The 21484-nt window shown below is 49.2% G+C and overlaps 1 protein-coding gene across 6 annotated transcripts in view; it reads right to left on the bottom strand.

Annotated features, from left to right (window-relative positions):
* The window catches only part of Pitpnm2 (phosphatidylinositol transfer protein membrane associated 2), a 138998-nt gene that overhangs the window by 103789 nt on the left and 13725 nt on the right, over positions 1-21484 (bottom strand). For all 6 annotated transcript variants that reach the window (XM_057764544.1, XM_057764537.1, XM_057764540.1 and 3 more), the window contains exon 2: positions 3333-3430. The gene's annotated coding sequence lies outside the window, so the exon portion shown is untranslated. The remainder of the gene's footprint in view (positions 1-3332; positions 3431-21484) is intronic.

Genomic DNA, 21484 nt, shown 5'->3' with positions numbered 1-21484 from the left:
GCCTTAGCACCAACTTACAAGGCCATGCCCTCCTCATTCTTGACACCCCCAAATCCCTGCTATTCTTCCCTTTGTTCTCTATCCCCAGTCAGTCCCAGATAGTCTCTCTCAGAGAGCTTCTCTTCCCGCCCCCCACCTCTGACAGTACAGGGCTTCACACATGCTAGGCATACTCTACCACTAAGCTGTATCCCCAGGCTTCACTTTCTATCTTGTTGAGCATCCTGAACAACTGTGCTATTGCATAGTTACTGAGAGATTGTTAGATCTGTTTGAGAAGTGGGGTAGTGGGAGGTCTTAGAACACTGGGGACTTGCCTTCAAAGGGGAAAAACCCCACCCCCTTTCTCTTCTCTGTTCTTTCCTTCCTGGCCTTGAGGGAAGGGTTCTGCTTTGCCACATGCAGCACCATGAAGTGGGACCTAGCATAAGCCTAAAAGCAACAGGAACAACCAGTCACAGCCAACCCAAACCTTGCCCCACGACAGTTAGAATCCCTCAGTCACAGAAAGTTGGCTGACACAAAGCATCTTCCACAGGTGATCCTCAGTGGAGAGAGGAGCACCTGCCAGACTCTGCTGCCTGGCTGGAAAGAAAGCACATGTGTAGAAAGCAGTGCTCTGCCTAAACAGACAGGACCCAAGGAGAGGACTGTCCTCATGGGGTGTAAGCCAGGGAGGGGGGCCTACAGGCAGAGAGAGTGCTGTCCTCGTGGGGTGTAAGCTGGGGAGGGGGGCCTACAGGCAGAGAGAGTGCTGTCCTCGTGGGGTGTAAGCTGGGGAGGGAGGCCTATAGGTAGAGAGAGTGCTGTCGTCATGGGGTGTAAGCCAGAGAGGGGAGGCCTACAGGCAGAGAGAGTGCTGTCCTCGTGGGGTGTAAGCCGGGGAGGGGAGGCCTACAGGCAGAGAGTGAGTCCTTGGAGGTTTGTGGCCAAGCCCATGTCCTGTAAACTGCAGGATGTGAGTCAAAGTAGCCCATCAGACCACAGAATACAGACAGGCCAAGCCAGCAGAAGGAAAGTGCAGAGCTTGCTCCAGCAGGGCTAGGCCATCAGCTCTCCCCAGCTCTTCCACCAGCACTGCGTGGAGAGCAGAGTGCTGAGGACAAGAACCTCAGGGTGCTGCCTTCCCTCCGTGTCATGTCATTCAGCCCTGTCCATCCTGGGCTCTGATATGGCCTAGACCCAAAGGAATACACTGGCCAACTTTGTCACATGGGGACAAGGCTGACCACAAAGACAGATGAGAAACTGTGGCCCAGAGGCTCAGCTGCCCAGGTGGCACCGCTACCTAGGTCCTGGCTTCAGCTCAGATCCAGAAAAAGGAAAGAAAGGTAGACAGACACCCGTATTCTATGTCCATTACTGCTGTGTTCTGAGGCCCTACCCAGGCCCTCTTCCTCTGGAGGAGACAGTGACCTTCCAGAGGCCTGTCACACAGACAATGGCAGGAAGTACCCCTCCTAGCCTGAGTCTACACCAGGAAGTAGGAAGGAAGCCACAAAGGCCTGTGCCAGGAGACCCTTCTTGTTGCATTCTAGCCTCAAGGACACCAAGGTGCAGTCAAGGCTAAGACTCCTACTGCATCTCTCAGAATGAAGCCTGCTCTACTTGCTGAGGGCAAATGCTCTCCCTTCTCAGCTAGGACCCTCTTTGGGGCAGACTCTCTGTGCCTCTGAACCAGGCAAATGCAGAAGATGCCAGGCTGCCAAGGAACAAGCCAGTTGTCCTGCTGGGCCCTCCAGCCTACCACCCTTCTGGAAGGAAACAGCCTGGGTTCCTCTGGAGCAAGAAGTGTCTCTAAAAATAAACTTTGTTGGGTCCTTTCATTCCTCACCCTGGCAGAGGAGGGCAGGGGGAACATTCCTGTTCTCAGTCACCACTGACAGGGCTGCTCTCCATCCATAAACTTGCCTTCCACTCAGAGTTCTGTGCCCATCATGTTACTACAAACTTCCAGGGCAGCTCAAAGGCCTGCAGCAAGCAAACGTGATTGCTCCATTCAGGCCTAATGTTTACAGGAGAAGTGGAGGCAGTAAGAGAGGTACAGAGTCTCATCCATTAAAGGGCCCTCAGACTGACAGCCCACAGACAGGCACACAGAAGCTTCAGAGCTGATGGTGACAGCAGTGGTCTGGGACAATATGAAGAGGAAGGGTGGGTTAGCATGGGTTGGGGGGCTTACAAGGAGTACTCGAAGTGGGCTCAGGAGGGAAGACAGGAAGCTGGCAAACAGAGTGAGTAGAGGAGACTGCACCAGGATGGAAACTGCTCACATGGGGCTTCTGTCTGCTTCGTTCACGGCTGCATCCCTGGCACCTGGAATGGTAACCCCTTCTGTGTTTGCAGGCTGGCACAGCATGCCCAGTGCACCTACTGTACACCAAGCATTTGACCATGTCTGCAGGGAAGTCACTGAGAACCTTGGGTAGGCGGGCTGTGAGGCCATCACCTCTGCAAACTCACTGATGACAGCTGCTAAGCAGGAAAGAGCCCCTTCCTGTGAGAAAAGAAACAGGAAGTGGAGGCCCCAAGTAAAGCAGGGGCAGGGTCCCTCTGAATGCCAAGAGGTGACATCAACATTCAGGTCCTGCAGGGAAGGGTTTTCTGGGGGCTCTGCCGAATGTTGGAAATCAATTCTACTAGCACAAGTCCAACCATGGAGCTCAGACCAGACCACAGAAGTTGGGGCTAAGTGCTCTGATGTCACTATCCCCATAATCCCTCCTGTGCAGAGACACTTTTGAAAGTGAAATAAAACAAAACAAAACAACAACAACATAACATAGCAGTTTTCTCCTTAGCACTTGGAGGCCATTTCTTGGCAAGAGAAGAAAATGAGCAATTAGAGAAAACAACAGCTCTCGGTGCCAGCCTGCAAGCAAAAGCCAGAGGCAGCCCAGGCAACCCTGTGCCCTGGGAGCTTCCCAGTGAGGAAGGGGCCCAGAGGGAAGGAGCCAAGAGCAAGACAGGGTGGAACCCAAAGGCCTAGGCATTGCATTTGGAAAGCTAGGCTGTGCGCTCCTGGTCTGGACTTGGGTCGAATCTCAAGCCTGCTACTGGCCAGCCATGCGACTAAGTCTAACACCTGAGGCTTCAGCTCCCTCGAGTAAGATGAAGTTCAATGGCCACAGCAGAGGCTTCCCTCCCCTCCCAGCTTTCTTCCCTAGAAGCAATGTGCAGTCCCTGCAATCCCAAATCCCAAGCCCACCGATGAGTGTCCAGAAAGCAAAGTCCATAGGAAGTTAGGGAGGAAAGGAAAAGGCTCCATAGCCCTCCAACTTTAAAGACTGGGCAGGAAGACAGGGCCACTGTAGCAGGCAGTTGGTCTTTACCTGTGGATCTGAGCAGCTCTGTCAATGTCTCCACCACAGGAAGAGGAATGATCAATTCCACAGAAGGGAGTCAGGACCAGGACACACGTGCCAGCATCCTGCAGGGAGAAACCCAAAAGTAGAAGACATGAGCCAACTGAGCTCCTCATTACGCTATACCAACCAACATGGATATTGCAGAGCCAGCCTCAGCCTGAGCAGTATCAGACTCACGGCCTTAGGGGAGCAAGAGAGTCAAAGGGGTGTGTATGGCAGAGAGGTATCCATTTCACAGATCCTGATGAATACATTTGGGGAGGAAAGGCCTAACTCTGAACCAGTGATGGATATACCTCCACACTGTCCAGTTAGGAAAACCACACAGGGAGTGGGACTAATACGCCAGCACACCACTGCCTTCTTGTAAGTGACCAGAACTCTTGGCTTTCGGTCTAAGTGCTTCCTTTACTCAGGACCTGGTTAGGATTGGACAATGTCAGGCCGTGGGGTGGGAGTGGAGTAGGAACAGCTGGAAAACTAGGCAAAACAAGAAGGAGTCAGGAGACACTTGGCTGGACCCTCGGATGGAAGATGCAGGTGGCCTCCAGCTTTGCCAGTAATCCTCTAAGGCCCTTAGACACGTTAGAAACAGATGCCCACTTCTACTGAGTACCAATAGGCCAGAGCTAAGCTCACTAAACAAGAAGAAAAAAAGAGAGAAGTGAATTTTCAGTGAGTCTCAGATTCAACTGGCCTTACAGACAACAGAATATCCACAAGGACCAATGAAGCCACTGCTCAGCCCAGGGCTGCCACAGAGCCTGAAACATGCCAGGTCCACATCACAGCTCAACACTAGTACTCATCTGTCAGACACACTGAGGAGCCCCACTTCCCTGTGCCTGTACCTAGGCCTAGGAAGAGGCAGCTATCTAAGAGGCCTCCAATGACCTCCCCTGCAATTCACCAGCAAGTTACAGACACAGGAATAATAATGTGTCAGGGACCAAAAGCCAAGTCTAGGGCAGTCCTAGTTCAAAGTCTGATGTCGAGCACCAGTAAGACACCAGTCCTGTCAGCGCAGTCTTGACAGAGGCGAGCATAAACCCAAGGGGCCTGTAATGGAGGCTCAGAATGACAAAGTGATCAACTGCAGTGAGCAGCACAGCCAGCAGGAGCCAGAGAGGGAAGGAGGGAATGGAATGTGCGGAGAGCTAGTGATGCACAGTGGTGGGAGGTGTGGCTGCAGGGAACAGCGGCTCTTCACACACCACCCACACTGCCCATCCCACACCCTAGGGAACACTTCTGGGGCTGGCCTTCAAACAGAGGCTCCTGGGCAGTCCCGCTCTGACCCTCGTGCCCATGCACAGAGCCTTATACTTTCCTGACCAGGTTCCCCACAGTGCAGTGGGGGCAGCTGCTCAGGCCACCCAGTTCACTCTACATGCATCTGCTGCTGCAGCTCCCCAGCTCCACACAGCCGTTCCATCCCGATTCTTAGCTTCCACTGCCACCATACTTCTACAGCTATGAGATCATCATTTAGTGTCCCTACATTCCAAGGTAAGGGAAACTGTGGGGAAGGTTGAGGGTTTGCCATGACAACACCTTGGTCACTGATGTGCCAGTTTTGTCAGGCAAGCCCCACCATTCTATGTGACTAGCCCACCCATGGGTGAAAAGGTCAATGGTGACTCACACCCAGGAGACTAGGGGAAAGACAAGCCAAGAGTGGTGCGGTGGGTACTCATGCCCTGACGAAATCCACTGAAGATATGCGATGCACGCGGCACTAGGTTAGTAGCAGGCCTCATGACAGTCACTTGCAGAACAGAGCTCAGGACAGGTGCACAGAGCCCTATTAGAATGAAACAAAAATATGTCATGGGTCAACTCAAGTTCCTTTCAACAACCTGGAACATACACAGGGAGAATTGAAGCATCCTCCTTGCTGAAATCTGTTGCATGCCTGCTCCACACGTGGGTAGCCATGACTCCAGCAGCTGGGGTCTACACTCATATAACACAGTATCTGCTACTATTCCTAGGAGCAAGAATAAACCATTTTGCTACCTAAGTGTTAAACCTGAATCTCCAGAATACCCCTCAAAGATGTGGAGAATTGCCGGGGAGAGAAAAGAAAACCAAACCAAACCTGCTCGAGAGACAAGAACAGCAAGAGTTGAAATTACTTTCCTAAAAAGTTTTTAGATCCCCGTGCTGTTTCAGTCAGTGGAAGTGAATTGGTAAGCGAATCTGTTTCTCTATATGGTTTCCATTAATAGAATATCAGTCTCTCCTCATCCCCACTAAATAAATGTCAAACAAACACTTAAAACATACCGGGTTGGTGGGGCGCCAAGTAGCTCCCTTGCCCAGTCGTCCGCAAGCCTCAAGCTGGCCCCGGCTGGCTAGAAACAACTACTGGTGGGTAGTGAGACTGAAGCCAGCCCTGCTGTCTCCACCCCCGTTGACATGGAGATTGAGGCAGGTGGCTCCAAAGCAAACTGTCCAGAGCCTTGGAATGCCACGGGGAAGTAGGGTCACCAATTTAAAAAAAATTTACATATATCCTACAATGCCATGAAGCTCACTGTGGAAAGCAGTGATTATCATGCGTGCTTATTAGTCTATCTACAAGGCCGTGCAGCCATCATGCTATCTTAGTCTGCACATCTGTCACCCTTCAAAGCAACCCAAAACCCATGAGAGCCAGTCCTCATTCTCTCCCCCTCCCCCAGCCTCTGGGGACCACTGATTTGCTTTCTGTCTATGTGGATTTGCCTATTTTAGACATTTTACATCGCTGGAGTCATACCGTGTGCAGCCCTTCACATCTGGCTTCTTTTCCTAGGGCTGTGTTTTCAGAGACTACAGCAAGCGGCAGTATGCTATTCCTTTTTTTCATGTCTTAATTGTTAATGTAATTTTTTGCAGTGCCCATGACTGAACTCAAAGTCTCACAAATGCCAGGCAAGCTCTCTGCCTTGGAAGCATATTCCCAGCTTACTTCATTCCTTCTCCTAACTGAGCAACACTCTGCTGGGTGGAGAGAACACATTTTGCTTCTGCTCATCTGCCATTTGACATCTGGCAATTGTGGAGAAGCTGCTGTGAACGCTTATGGACAATTTTTTGTGTGGACATGTTTCCAATCTTCCTTAATCTTTAAATAAAATATATAATTTAGTTTTCTTGTTTGTTGTTGCACTGGGTATTAAACCTAGGGCCTCATGCATACTAGGCAAATGCTCGCCACTGGGCTGTATCTCCAGGTCAATGTCAGTCACTTAATTTACACCAAGGAAAAAATACATCCGCATTTTGAAAACTATGAAAACTCAACAGACAGATTGGGCACTGAGAGAGATGAGTCCCTCTCTTGGTCCTGCAGTCAGAACCTCCTTCTTCTGCCCAGAGTTTCAGAGGAACTGGGCATCCCAATCAGACCATGTGAATGCCCTACTCTGGGCTGCACTCCGGGGACCAAGCTGCTCTCTGGGGGAGGACTGTAGACAGATGGGCTCTGCAGGCTCTACCACACACAGGCTCTGAGACCTAGTGGGCTGCTGAGACTCTCTGGGACTTAGTTTTCTTATCTGAGAGGATGGACATCAGACATCACAAATCTACAAGAATGAGTCTGTGAGAACAACCACTTAGCATCTTCCTGGGCCTCTACCACTGCTACCACCACTACTTCCTAAACACATGGGTGCATTCCAGACCCTGAGGTGGGGGCCCACCACACAGCCTCTTTTGGACAGCGAGGCTCAGGTATAGGGGCTGAGATTTATGCCCAGTTCCCTATATACCATTCCAGTTCTACCTTTTATCCCCACCCTTTTACATGGGTTCTCACTTGTGTAACCCTGGCTGGCTTTGAACTCATTATATAGATGAGGCTAGCCACTAACTCACAGAGATTATTTTGCTTCTACCTCCCAAGTGCTGGGATTCAAGGTGGGTGTCACCACGCCACAGCTTTCTTTTGAGAGCCAGGTTTATGTTCTCCATGAAATTAATTCCTGGCCCTTCACTGTGTTCCCCCCAGAGATCAGGAAGAGCCTGCCTCTGGGACCCCATGTTGGGGCAGACTAGTTGAGCATCTCACTGCTTGGCTCTCGCAGCTCCATCTTAAGTATGTGCTCACCCACCACACTGCTCTGAAGTTGAGCTGCTCTTTCTCAGGCCCAGCGTGCTGCAGACAGTAGGGACTCTCAAGACTTTCAGAGCAGAGAGCCCTCAAGTGCAGGCAGAAGCCTGAGAGGGGCCACTGGGAAGCCATGAGGAGCTCGTCTCCTCCCAGCTGGCGAGTGGTGAACGCAGAGCTGAAGCATGATGCCGTGAGCTGGAAAGCAGTCAAGGAAAAGGGGCCCAGCAATGTTTCCTTGAGAGGGCAAGAGTTCATGGGGGAAAAACCCAGGACACACACACAAAACACACACAAAGAATACATAGCAGAAAGAGAAATTCTTAGCCTGCAGCAGTTGGTAGCATTATGTAAAATCCCAAGCCCACAAAAATATCATTTGGATGATAAAAAGTTAAATTTAGCTAAGTACAGAGTGACTAATACTATGAGGGGAGGCAGCACCCCCAGTTGCCTGGAGCTGATTCAGCTGGCTTTTAGAAACTTCTGACAAGTAACCAGGGCCTGGTGCAGCACAGAATAACAGATTATGTAATGAGAGGCACAGCCTTCAGCAACACAAAACAGTGCCAGTAGAAGACTGTGGCCCTCTCCAAGAAGAACCACTGGGGGATGGCTAACACAGTCCATCAGGACCCTGTCTCAGTGAGCCTACCCAGGGGACTCTGTGTGCTCCAAAGGCACCAGCCAGCAGTCCCAAAGCCCTTCCCCAGAGTGGTCATGACAGACTGCAACTTTAATGGCCTTCAAGATGTCAGAGCCTTGTGCTGCCCCCTTCTTTTGAATGGCCCTCTGACCTGGTTAACCAACGGAGTGGATAGGAAGTGACAATGTGCCAACTTTGAACCTCCATCTTGGGAAGCCTGGCTAAAAACTGAAGACAGGTATGCAAACAGGTGTGTGCCTTCCTAGATTCACGGCAGCACTCTATCCAACAGGCAGGTGGGAGGAGCCCCAGTATCCAAGGAGGGAGGTCCAGATAAGCAAATGAGGTCATCAATACAGTGCCCATCCATTGTAAAAAGGAAGGGAATTCAGATACATTCTACAGTCCCTGAAAACATTCTGCCAAGAGAACTGAGCCAGTGACAGAGAAAAAATATCATTCATTATAAGAGATAGCTAGGGTGGGCAGACTGCTAGAGAGGGAAAGCAGAATGGGGGTCCAGAGACTGAAAGGAGGGGAATAGGGAAACAGACAGACAGACGTGATCACACCGTGTTCCATGGGCCAACAGGTACCAAGCAGTAACGATTTATTTTAACACCACCCTTTTGCACACTTTAGAATAGTGTTTTGTTTGTTTTTCTGGTTTTTCAAGACAGGATTTCTCTTGTATAACAGTCCTAATTGTCCTGGAACTAGCTCTGTAGTCCAGGCTGGCCTCAAACTCACAGAGATCCGCCTGCCTCTGCCTCCTGAGTGCTGGGATTAAAGGCGTGCACCACCACTGCCCAACACTGTACACTATAGAATTAAATGCTCAATTGCATGTTCTATATACACTATCACAATGGAAAAAAAATAAGAAAAGAAAGATGGAATAGAAGAGGCAGCCCAGAGTTTGTGCTCTGAGGAAAGCAGCAGCCACGTTGGAAACCAGCTCCCTGGAGGTCACCTAGCACACGCAGGGAACCCCTGCTGGTGCTCCCATCCACTACCATGGTCTCTCTGTTACAGGAGTTGGGCCGGCTTGTAAGTGGGGCCTCCAGCCTAAGTCAAGCTGTTGCAGTTGACATGGGTGAGCAGAGGTGTCACCAGGTCCTGAGCAAATTGCATGAAAGGCTAACATGTGAGCAACAGACAACTGCGGTATAGCTAAGGGGTTTGCAGACACTTCTGTCCCTGACAGGAGACTAGGGAGGGCCTTTTGTCCTCTTCAGTCACATGAGTCCCTAAGAGGGGCCAGGGCTTCAGTGAGACTCTCGGCATCCCAGCAGGGCGGGCTGAGCTCCCACAGCTGCCCTGAAGCTGAAACTTCTCTAACGACCCGGTGGGGCGGCCAGGCCATCCGTTGCCTGGCTCCAGCTCTTCGCTGCCATGCACTGCACTGTCTGCAGTGGGGACTTGGACACGACTGGAGAGTGACACTGGTGGGACTTACTATGAATAACGGGTGATCCTTAGAGTGGGTCTGAGACCAGAGTGCCAGCTGGAGATTCTGTGTCAGTCAGCTCTGCTGTCTGAGACTGTTTCCTCATCTCCGTGTCTCTCACAGTAGGGAGTGAGGATGCATGCCTAGCAGACTCCAGGTGAGACCATGGGATTAGAGCATGCGCAGTACTATACATTCTCCCTTCCCAGCCTCCACTATCAGCCAGCTGACTGACAGCTCCAGAGGAGAACCCCAATGGAGCCCCAGGGGATGGCAGATGAAAGAACCACAGGTCCCTAATGCACTGCATGGAAACCAGCATCCAATCCGATAATAATCAGGAATGACAATAAAGCTGGGCATGGGGATGAATGCTTGTAATGCTACCTGAGAGGGTGAAGAGGATAGTAAAGCCAGTATAAGCGACATAGTGAGCTGCCCACTCCACCTCACAAATACACACACACACACACACACACGAACCTTTACTGTAAAAAGCAACTAAGATTAGGTTGATCATTGATAATATCTATGTTGATAATCCAGGGAGATCTGACAGAGAACAACTGGGCACATGGCAATCATAATATAAGCACATGATAGGAGCTTTATTCATGGTCTTCACTACTACCTGGTTTTAAAACCCTTATAGCATATGTTCACTCCATGAGATGAAAACAAGCATCTATACCTAGATTCCTAGTTGAGGGCAATCTGCAATCAAATGAATGAAAAGAAAAACTTTGCTATCTGCTTCTTGGTAAACAAAACAAAGAGGGAAACAGCTGGGACACAGTTCTTACAAGCTGGAAAGCAGTGGCTCCTGAGAAGGGAACCTTGTGTTGGTAAAGAGCTGATGGAAATATGATCCTCTTAGGGCCTGAGTATCTGGAGAGGAATAGCCAGAGACCACGCTTGTCTGAAGCCTCCAGGGAGTCAGAGGTGGCCTTGCAGGCCTGCCTGTGGCCTGACTGGCTGTCAGGAGTGCCTCACTCCTTATTTTTCATCCTTGCTAATGTCAGCACAACGGCCCTGTGGTAATGATGGGAAATATTTATATACCACACCACTGATGGGTTGTGTGGACCATCTGGCTGCTGGATGTGTAAAGTATTGTCAAACACATGGCCCTTCCATGAAGACTGTGCTGAAAGACAGACCACAGAGACTGACATGGCAGCCCACCACTCTCTCTACATGGAGAACCAGAGAGGCCATCTCCTATTTATGACTCTGGCCCCAGGAGGATGGCTCCCACCCCTGGTGTAACTGAGCTCAGCATTCACGACAGTCAAGTTCCAGCTGAGGGCCTCTTCAGTTGTCAGGTGCTCCACACCAGGTTTCTGTGGCCAGCCAGCAGAATGACTGCAGGGGATGGACGTCTCAGAGCAGATCCATTTAGCTGTCTATCGGAAAGCACTTTCTGTCACTCTGTGGCACGGCTCAGGCTTTACAACTGCAGCAAGTGGAGGATGGAAGCCTTAGCCTTGCCCATGAGAATTTCTTCTTTGCTCTGTCTGGGCCTCAATAAGTTCTAACTCCATACTGAACCTGTGTAGATTTTTTTTTTCTGGGTTGACGTCAAGTTTTTTTTTTCTTTTTAAGTTTAGGGTGTTGGGTGGGTTGTTTTATTATTATTTTCTTAATTTTAGTAAAGGCAAAAAAGTTCTTTTCAGAGCCTGTTCTAAAGTAGCAATTTTCTTAATGAGGAGCACAAGCTTGCCACCCACGTGAGGAGGCTGTGTCGCTGCTGATCACAGCGCCCCACGAATGTGGCAAGTCATGTTACCTCCCTGACACGCGGTCAGCTGGGGTTTACTTCCGTCACCAGCATGGGCTTCCCTGGGGTGTACTGGCCATGCTTCTTCACATCTGAGCCCAAAGCAAAACTTGCTCTGCCCACAATCTCAAGCGACCGTTACGAAGTCAGATGTGGTGGTATCCCATTATAGTCCCAGCACTTGGGAGGTTGAGACAGAAGAGAGGTCAAGGCCAGCCAGGGCTGCACAGTGAATTCCCACAGTCAGCATACCCTATGTAGGGAGACACTATCTCAAACAGAACAAAACAAAGAAACAAAAGGAAATTACTGTTTGAAGGAATAGAGAGATCTCCAGAGCTGGTTCTGCTCTTCGGGACAGTCAAGAAATAGTGGACAGAGTCTTCATATTCATTCCTAAAACACGGAAAGCTGACTCATTTCAGAACATCCACAAATAATAATGGTCTTAATGGAATATCATAAAATAAGCCCTAGGTGTGGTGGCTCATGCTTGTATTCCCAGCACTCCAGAGGCTGAGGCAAGAAGATCTCAAGTTCAAGGCCAGTCTGAGATAGAGAGTTCCAGGCTAGCCTGGAATAGAGCAACACCCTGTCTCAAAAATAAAGAAACAAACACTCCCAATAGGAGTGTTTAAATAATGAAAAAAATAAATGACAGCTCTGACCTGCCTCCCCTCACCCCAGGGGGTGGGGAGACTATACAAGATTGGGTGGCACCAGCTTCCTGAAATCTGTTTTGGCTATAAAATGACCATATTGTTCTAACTACTTCCTGGGTGCTGGGATAAGCTAACTCAGGCCAGGAATCTCTCTGTGTCCAAACACCCCAGGAAAGTTCACTGGTCTTCCCTTTGCTTTTCTCTTTGCAGTGGGTGGGGTCCACAAACCTCCCCTGTGGACAGAGGACCATTTCCGAAGTCAGAGCTCTTGCCAGAGGAATGGAGTCCTGCTCACATCTGGGACAATCCCTGTCCATCCTGAATGAGTGTTCAGCACTGAGGCTGAGTAGCACTGTCCCAGAGAACACGTACAGAGCGGGGGAGGGCTTTCACCACAGAACACCTAGTTCCTCAGCAGGGTGGGCAGCTCTGAAGGCCAACATAGGTCCAAGAAGCTTCTCCTTGCAGCTGGGAACCTTGATCCCAGCAGAGGGGAGCACCCATGACCTCCAAGTCACTGGGAGGTTCTAAACAGACACCTGCTCGGGACAGCTGCATCTAGAAGAGCCAGGCAAATGCTCTTTTTACAAATGTTATTTGAGCCCCTCGGAAAACAGGAAAATCACGAGAAGGGCTAACCCAGATCACTAGGAGCTTCACTTGTGTCAGGTTGGAGCCACACCTGCAGACATAGCAGAGCTAGGCAGCTTGCTTCCCTGTTAAGGCACAGGACTCAAGCCACAGAGGCCCTGGTGACCCAACCACTCTCTTTCTAGGTCACCTTCTTTGGCTCTGGTATCACTGACTTCTCTACGGCTCCCAAACAAGACCCCAGGGAGAAACTGAGTTCCAGGGTTGGCCAAGCTCCCACCAATCAAGGTGGGCCAAGACCACCAGAGACAGCTCTCTGTGCTTCTTCTTTAGATCAGTCTTTGCTATTTCTTCCCGTCCATTTGGTCACAAGAGGAGGGCACCAATGAGCTGTGGCTTTTGCATGTGGTTTACACAGATGGGATGTTTACTGCATTGACCATTTTCAAGCATACAGAGCAGTGGTACTAAGTTCATTTATCATGTTGTGCAACCATCATTGCCACCACCCTTCACTTTAGAGTTTCTTCATCCTCCAATCTGAACTCTGTCCTTATTAAACACAAACTAACCATCCAACCCCATCCCCATCCCTTCTGTGAACTGTAGCACCTTACAATGGCCTTATTTGGAAAATTAGTTTTAAGTTCACAGGTCTGTACAACCCAAGCTTGCTGAAGGTCCTCCTAGGTACATATGGGCTCCCCTAAACATATTTCCTGAAAGAAAACTTTTATCAGGCCAGACCACTGGAGACCCAGAAAGCTCTAGGTGTTTCTTAGATACCCTGTGATGGACAAACTGACAGAGGAGAGGCAAGGTCAAGGAAGCCCCTCCCCTGACTCCCACTGGGAAGTCTGAAGACAAGGCTCCTGAGCATCAGGGTCTCTGCTGTGAACACAGGGGCCTACTGGGCAGGGCAGTTTTTTTGGCTGTGGCCTGCCTTCTGAGGTGGATTAAGTCTTTCAGTCAAGACTTGTCTCAGATTTTCATTTTACTGAAAACCTCTTTCCTCGCCTGGGGTTTGAGGTTAGAAGCCAACCGCTCACATTCACATGCCACATGCTGCAGTTCAGGCTGTGGAAGCAATCCAGCCACAACGGTCCCAGAAGGGAAACACCCCACTAACAGGTATCTGCAGGAGAACGCTGCTGTAGTGCCCTTGCTTCCCATCCTCGAGCACCACCCTGAACTCCAGCAACACCCATCCCCAATAGGGCCCAACTGAGGAACACAAAGCCAGTTATTTGAGGAAGCTGGCAATGCCAAATGTACCAACAGGCGCTCCCTCAGCAGCTTACACTTCCATAAGTTCAAAATGCAGCGTGTAACAGCAGGCAGCTATTTCTGTTCTTTAAAACAATATATACTGACATATGAAGATAATGTCTTAGAAAGCACACACATATACATATTCACACATACACAGACATGCACACACATGCAACATGTAAACACAGTCAAACAGACAAACAGATATATACATATAAACATGCATATATACACAATAAGCACTCACAAACACATATATACATAAACAAACATACTCATAAACATAGAAACACACATATACACATAGACATACACAAATAAGCATATATACAGCTACACACACACAGCTATCATTGTCCCTGGAGAGAAAAACTAAGACATTGAAAACAAGGGTGGCAAGAAGTCTGGCATTTGCACACAGACCCTTCTCAAGTTGCTATCAAGTATGAAATGCATTGTTTATCCAACGAATTTTAGGTAAAAAAAAAAAAACAAACAAAACACATCAGGCCTTCCTGATTGTGTGATTATTTCTATAGAGTATAAATCACAGACATAATTAAATTTATCTTTAGTCATGTGCCATGCACAATTTTTTCAATGTTCTGCCATATGTTTTTTTTTAATGAATGAGTGAGCAAATGATTAATGAATAGTAAAGAAAAACATCGGTGAAATGTTTTTTCGCATACTAGAAAACTCTTAAGTTTTGAGTTGTTAGAGAAGGCAAGGTTAAAAACTGGGATGGATTCTGAGACACGAATGAGATTCAGGTTACTAAACGTGATGCATACCACAGATGGCGTAATTAATCAACCTTTACAGTGTCTGACTTTTAATAATCATCTGTAAATGCTGACATTTGATGCTTGTTTGGAAACAGCAGAACAAAGCTGGATGTGGGAGCACATACCTGTAACCTCAGCGGTTGGGAGGTGGAAGCAGGAGGATGGAGAGTTTGAGGCCAGCCTGAGATACATGAAACCCTGTCTCAACCACCAATCCCCATCTAGGAGGAGGAAGGAAGGAAGAAAGGGAGGAAAGGTGAGGAAATGGGAATGGGGCGGGGGCAAAATGCAAATAAAATAATGAGTGGCTCAAATAACTTTAAAATACATTTTTGGAACAAATGAACTAATTCTGCAAACCTCATTCAATGATCCAAAAGAACTAAAAACAACCACAAACTCTCCCATAAGTTGACTCAATTCTGGGGGCTCTCTCAGGATTATTGAGTGCCTAGCTGGGGAATTCCTGCATATTTACCTCCAACTCTGTCCTACTCACAGGCTGGCCAAGGAGGATGGCAGCAGTCACTACTAGGCTGACTAGTCAGTCACCATATGGATTTGGAGAAAAGCTATGGCGCAGGACCTCAGTCCATGGCACTCATACTAGCCCCCTGGGGAGGCAACAAGCCTATTCTGAAGAAACAATGTGGAAGTGGGAAATCACAAAACCAAAGAAAAGAACTAGGGAGGAGGCAAGACCATCGAGAAAGGAAGCACGGGGTCCCAACGGCATCAGTCTGATAGCCCTAGAGGGTGATCTCAGAGAACAGCCTAGCCTGTGATGAGGGAACAACATCTATCACCCTACAGCTTCCTTCAGTCACATGATTCAGCCATCGACTGAACTACTCCAGTGGTCCCTACTAATTAAAAGACAGGCAAGAAATGCTTTTGAGAAAGGTAAGAAAAATAGTTAGGAAATGTGATGGACTGGCTGGCAAGGTACTTCGTGCAGATGACGCCAGGGCAGCAGCTGAGCTGCTAGCAGGAGGTAATAATTTACTCTGCTCATCTCACCTGGCTCACCCAGATACACTGTACAACTTTCCAGTCTACACAGTGGCACTGGGATGCCAAGGCAGGGACCTCAAAGGCAAGGGGGCATTCTGGGATAGAGCGTGGTTCATCTTTCCCAGAATTGCATTCATCATCCATCCAGGACTGAGATAACAGACATCTGGCTTCTGTAATGATGACTTAATGGGGCACAAATATGTTCTGGAACATTCTGGGAGACTCATCAGAACAACACCTTTGGGAGATCTGGAGCACTCTGCAATACACCCTGCACATTACTGCCCCTCTCCCGAGATACTGCATCCCAGGGAGGAAGCTGCCTGAACTGACCAAGTGTCATGCCTATCCACTGGAAAATGGGGCTCCCATCTCCTGACACTCAAGCAAACAGACATCAGAGGGTTCTTCCCCACCAAAGTCACCACCCAGCTTCTGTTGACACCCTGGAAGGTGATGCAGCTGCTTACTTATCTTCTAACTGGCTGCCATAGTGTCTGGTACGGTATTGCTAGTCGTTTCCCAGTTTATCTACTTTACAAACCTAAGACAAATGGATTCGCTCAAAACATCGATTTTTAAATAATTTTTAAATCTGCCTAAGAGTTATATGTACTTCTCTGTTCCAGACCATTGTACTGCTTGAATCTAGATCAGTCACTAAAGAGAAAAGGGTGTTTGCCTCGAAAGAACATTTATAGACATTCGTGTCTCTGCACTTGGCCCTGTCTGTCTTGTTGCAATGCCCAGAGCCGCGGTTCCTCAGGCCTGCTTTGGAATCTGCACTAGAACTTTTGGCTGGCTCATAAGGGGGAGTGATATTATCACGCAGTTTCTGCCTTTCAGAGTAAAAACCATAAACTTCATCAAATGCCTCGCTGTCACTTACCCAAATCATCTTCGTGGTTTTGGCACACATCCCCCCTTTTTTCATCTGGTAGGTTACCTAGTATTTAATCATCTTTTATGTTTACAAGGCTGTAACAACCGCTGGGCTGGACGTCCTACCTAGGGAATGTGGAGAGATGCGAAGAAGAGATCCTGCCAGTGTTAGAAAGCCAGAGAAAGGGGGGCAGGGAAACCACAGCAGGCACACAAACCTGCACACGCCTGCACACCACAGGGACAGCCAGCTAGCCCTTGAGAGTCGATGCACCATACCCAGGGCACAGTGAGGATCCTACACACATATCAAGCTGGCTACAGCGGGATTCCTGCAGGAGGTGGCACATGGGCAAAGAGGCGAGAATGACAGCCTCTGGACTGGAGTCCCGTCTCATAAGCCCCAAGGCATACTTCTTGTCTACAGTTTTCTCAGCTGGAAAACTGGAAATAATTACAAACCAAAGAGGACAGTGGGCAGCAACCAGCCAGACTCCATTTGTGGGCTGATGCTGAGCCATTCTGATCTACCTCTTGACTCCAAAGGGAAGGGAAGAGGAACCAGGAAGACTGAGGTTATGAGCAGAAAGGAAAAGAACCCCCCACAAGCCATGATCCTCTGAAACAAGTATCAGATTTTCTAGAAAAGGGGCTGAGTCTGAAAGTGGTCATTATGCTAGGTTCAGAGCAGAGGGGCAGGAGACCACCCCACCTTATTCCTAATCAGGAGGAGTGTTCCTGCGTGCGCACCCCAACTTATTTCTAGTCAGGAGGGATGCTCCTGCGTACGCACACAGGGATGTCTGCTCACGCTCATCTGGTCCTTCATCTGACAACTCACCCCAAGCTCACGTTCTCACAAACACTGCTTTGGACACAGGATCTTCAAAGACATAATTAATTAAGGTGAGGTCACAGTGAAGTAGGATGGGTCCTAATCAAGTGTGACTGGATTTAGTCCCTATAAGAAAACAGTTGCTGGGCAATGGTAATGCATGTCTTTAATCCCAGCACTTGGGAGGCAGAGGCAGATCCTCCTTGTAGCTTCAAGGGCACAGCTCATCCAGCATTCGGACTTCTGACTGTGTAGAATGGATTCTGGCTGTTAGAAGTCACCTAATTCTTAGTATTTAGTTATGATGCCCTGAGATACTACCAAAAAGACAAGAGAGAGACTACAAAAAGACACATGTGGTGGTGGCACATGCCTGTAATCCCAGCACTTGGGAAGCAGAGGCAGGTGGATCTCAGTGAGTTCAAGGCCAGCCTGGTCTACAGAGTGAGTTCCAGGACAGCCAGGGCTACATAGAGAAACCCTGTCTTGAAAACAACAACAACAACAAAAATATATAAGAGGGATTAGCCTCTGTAGTTCGCCCTTTAGGGGCTTTAAGAGACAGCATCTGGTTCCACATGGTGACCCATCCCCTGCCATGAACAATGGTCCTCTCCCTGCTGCCAGTCTTATCTTCCCTGGACTTGGGGTTCTAATGAGAAAAGAAGACTCAGTTGGCTCTCATCACTTACAGAAAGATTGGTGGCCTGGGTATGCCCAGCTGGTTACTTGCACACTTGCTCCTTGAAGCCTTAGGCCCAGCCAGAAGCAGGAAAGAACACAAAGATTCTGAGGGAGCACAAGACCCCACTCAAGATTCCCCAGTAGGTCTGCATCAAGATTCCCAGTGGGTCTGCAACAAGATCCCCCAATAGGTCTGCAGTAAGATTCCCCAGTAGGTCCTCAGCAAGGTCCCCCAGTAGGTCTGCAGTAAGATTCCCCAAGCTGTCTATATCACCCACATCCAATGTCCCAGCCAGCATCCTGTGCCCCCAGCAGTGCTATCTCCCACCCACTCTGCAGCTGGGGACCCAGGCAGGGACCGTGGGCAGCTGGCATCTGCTCTTTGAAAAGGTATTTATCTTTCCACTGGCAGAGAGCAAATGAGAGCCATAAAAGGACATGCCCGATGCCAGGTGCAGGAGTGCTCCACAGAGGCAGATGTTGTTCACACGTGCACGAGACTGTCAACTGCCAGGACTGCCCTTGCAGAAGAACCTGGGGCCCTGCTGTGCAGGAGGTCTCAGGCAGACCACAGATGTGAACACTGTCCCCAGGCCTCCATAAACACAGTGAGGCATCATCTAGTCCATGAGCACTGGCCAAGCCCACAAGCTTGAGATTTCTATTTGCTCTCTCTCTCATTCTTTCGCCAACTGACCATTTCAGTTTACAGTCCACCAGAGCTTACTGCAAGCACAAGGTTGTGCAGCCACTGCTGCTACACTAGAGCATTTCATCATCCCACCGAACAACAGCTCCCAGCTCCCTCCGTACCAAGCCCTGCTAACTGCCATTCTCCTTTCCACGTCTAGTCTGGGGGCTGACGGTGAGTGACATCACAGGGTACTGACCTCATGTGGCTCTCTGTCCTCTTTCACCTAGCAGAGACTTTCAAAGCTTCATCCCTGTGGTGTGTTAACACTTCATTTCTTTTTATGGCTAAATGCTCCACTGTATGCACGGACCATGTCTGTTTATCTGGTGCTGGACGTCTGAGCTGTTCTACCTTTCGGCTCTGACCTACGGTCCTGCTGTGAGCACTGGAGAGAAGTTGCAGCCTTTGCTTTTACTTCTCTCAAGGGGCAGACTATGCAGTGGGCCTACTGGCCATGCAGTAGCTGCAGATAACTATCTGAGGGGCTGCTGGACTGTTCTCCACGGTTGCTGCAGCATTTTACATCCCACCAGCCCCTCCACATCCTCTCTAACACTTGTTTTTACTCTCTTTTTAAAGGTTTAAGATCATAGACAAGCCCGAGACTCTGAAGAGATACAACCCACAGGATGTGACTCTGTGGCCTACAGTGGCCAGGTATCCACTTTAGACCGGTAACCACTCAGCACAGGACAATGTTGGTGCAGTCAGGAGGATTCATTTCAGGTTCCTGCTTTAGGGCTCACTGGCTGTGTGACTCTGGACAAATACTTTAACCTCTCTGAGTGTCAGTTAGTCCCACTGTGGGAAAGGAGTTCATGTGGCAAGTGTCACATTCCACTGGAGCAGGGCTGTGACTGACGCTAAAGTCTTGTCAAAAAGTCTACAGGATGAGGCTGTTTCCTCCTTCCTTGCATTTCCTTTTACGACAAGCGTGAAAAGGGTTAGAATATTTTCAGTTCTTCTCTCTGCCTTCAGATGGAAATGACAAAATAAAAGAAAAACAAAGAGTAGGGGAATCTAGATGTTCTCCTGAGGACAACCTTAGCAACACACATACACACATACATACACACTCACGCTCTCACACACAGCCATATGACACTCATCCCTCACCATAAACTCAGTTTCCCCAATCACGTCACCAGATCCAAGCAGGTAGGGTATGGATCCTTATTGTAAAGACATGAAGATAAAAAGAGGTCAAGTGACCCCCAAATTCAGACGGCACCCCTCTTATGGGGTCCCTACTCTCCTAGACTCTCCTAGATAAGTCCAACCAATACAAGAGACAGCTGTGGGCACTACCTACACTCAGGCCACACCCCAGAGACAGCCCTGCTGCCATTACTCTGTCCCTGTCTATGGTGTGCAAGTGCTTTCCCCCTCTCTCCGTCCCCCTTCCGGGGGGGGGAGGGGGAGAGAAAGAGAGAGAAAGAGAGAGAGAATGCTCACGCAGACAAGGTTCTGACTGAGAAGTCCCAGGAGGAAGTAGGACCCCCTTTCCTTACTGCTAGTGGAGGCATGCATCCCTTATGGGTCACCAGCCAGTATCTCCATAGTGACAGAGTGACACAGGCAATGAGGCTAAAAATAGACCCTCTACCTGATGAAAGCCCTGTCTGTCCAGTTCCAGCTGCGTGGGACTCCGAAAAGCTTGGAGACCAAGATGTCAATAAGAGTGGCCCTTAGGCCATTAGAAGGGTCACAGTACACTCAGCTCTTCCAGGAGAGGAGCTCAGGTAAGGTCCTGAGCTAATGGGCTCTGTGTGGATGGCCCCTGAAGGCCTGCAGTCACCAAAGTTCTCCCTCTTGTGCAGGCACACTCCCCTTCCCAGCAGGCCAGCTGAAGGAGCTCCTCTCAGCCTTGACAATGAACGCACTCTCTCCCCAGTGGCACTCTGACAGGCTTCTCACCCAACACTGCTCACACAATGCTCAGATCAGATCCCACCCGACACGGCTCACACAATGCTCAGGTCAGATTCCACCCGACATAGTTCACACAATGTTCAAGTCAGATCCCACCCAACACGGCTCACACAATGCTCAGGTCAGATCCCACCCAACATAGTTCACACAATGTTCAAGTCAGATGCCACCTGAAAGGATGCCCAGCAAGCTACTTAGCAGGTAACCCCAAATCTGCTCAACCCCAAAATGGGTGCATGAGTTGGTAAGCTGTCTTAAGTAGTAGGTCAGTGCAGAGTTCAATGCCAGGTGGCCAGCCTCTGAGATAGGAGGTATGGAACTTGAGGACACGCCCTGCTCCTTGGCTTCAGTTTTCTCTTCTCTACAATAGGCTGACTTCAAAGAGTAGCTGTGTGGTAAATTGAGAGCATGGTGTAAAGCAAACACCACAAAAAACACACAGTACCACGCTTGGTGGGACTGAAAGAAGGTATGCTGCAATAGTGGGCTAGCCTGGAAACCTCTGTGACGGACATTCCCACATGAAGCAGCTATTTGTGTGGTGTCACTGGACACTGCCACATCAGTCAGCACCTCACACGCAGGAGACTCCAGAGGTGAAAGAGAGATGTGCAGGAAGAGCATAGAACCTTTGCAAGTGACAGGAACACACCAGCAAACCAACAAACCAAACGGGTGCATATAAAGCTCATCAGTACGATGCTTGCCTAGCATGACCGGGGCCCTTCTCAGTCCTCAGCACTGTGGGGAAGGAAAGTTTCTTTTTAAATGTTTATAACCAGGG

The sequence above is a fragment of the Chionomys nivalis genome, chromosome 3 (genome assembly GCF_950005125.1).
Source record: "Chionomys nivalis chromosome 3, mChiNiv1.1, whole genome shotgun sequence".
NCBI lineage: Eukaryota > Metazoa > Chordata > Mammalia > Rodentia > Cricetidae > Chionomys > Chionomys nivalis.
Note: the sequence above shows the minus strand (reverse complement) of the source record. Positions and strands in the feature narration are given on the sequence as shown.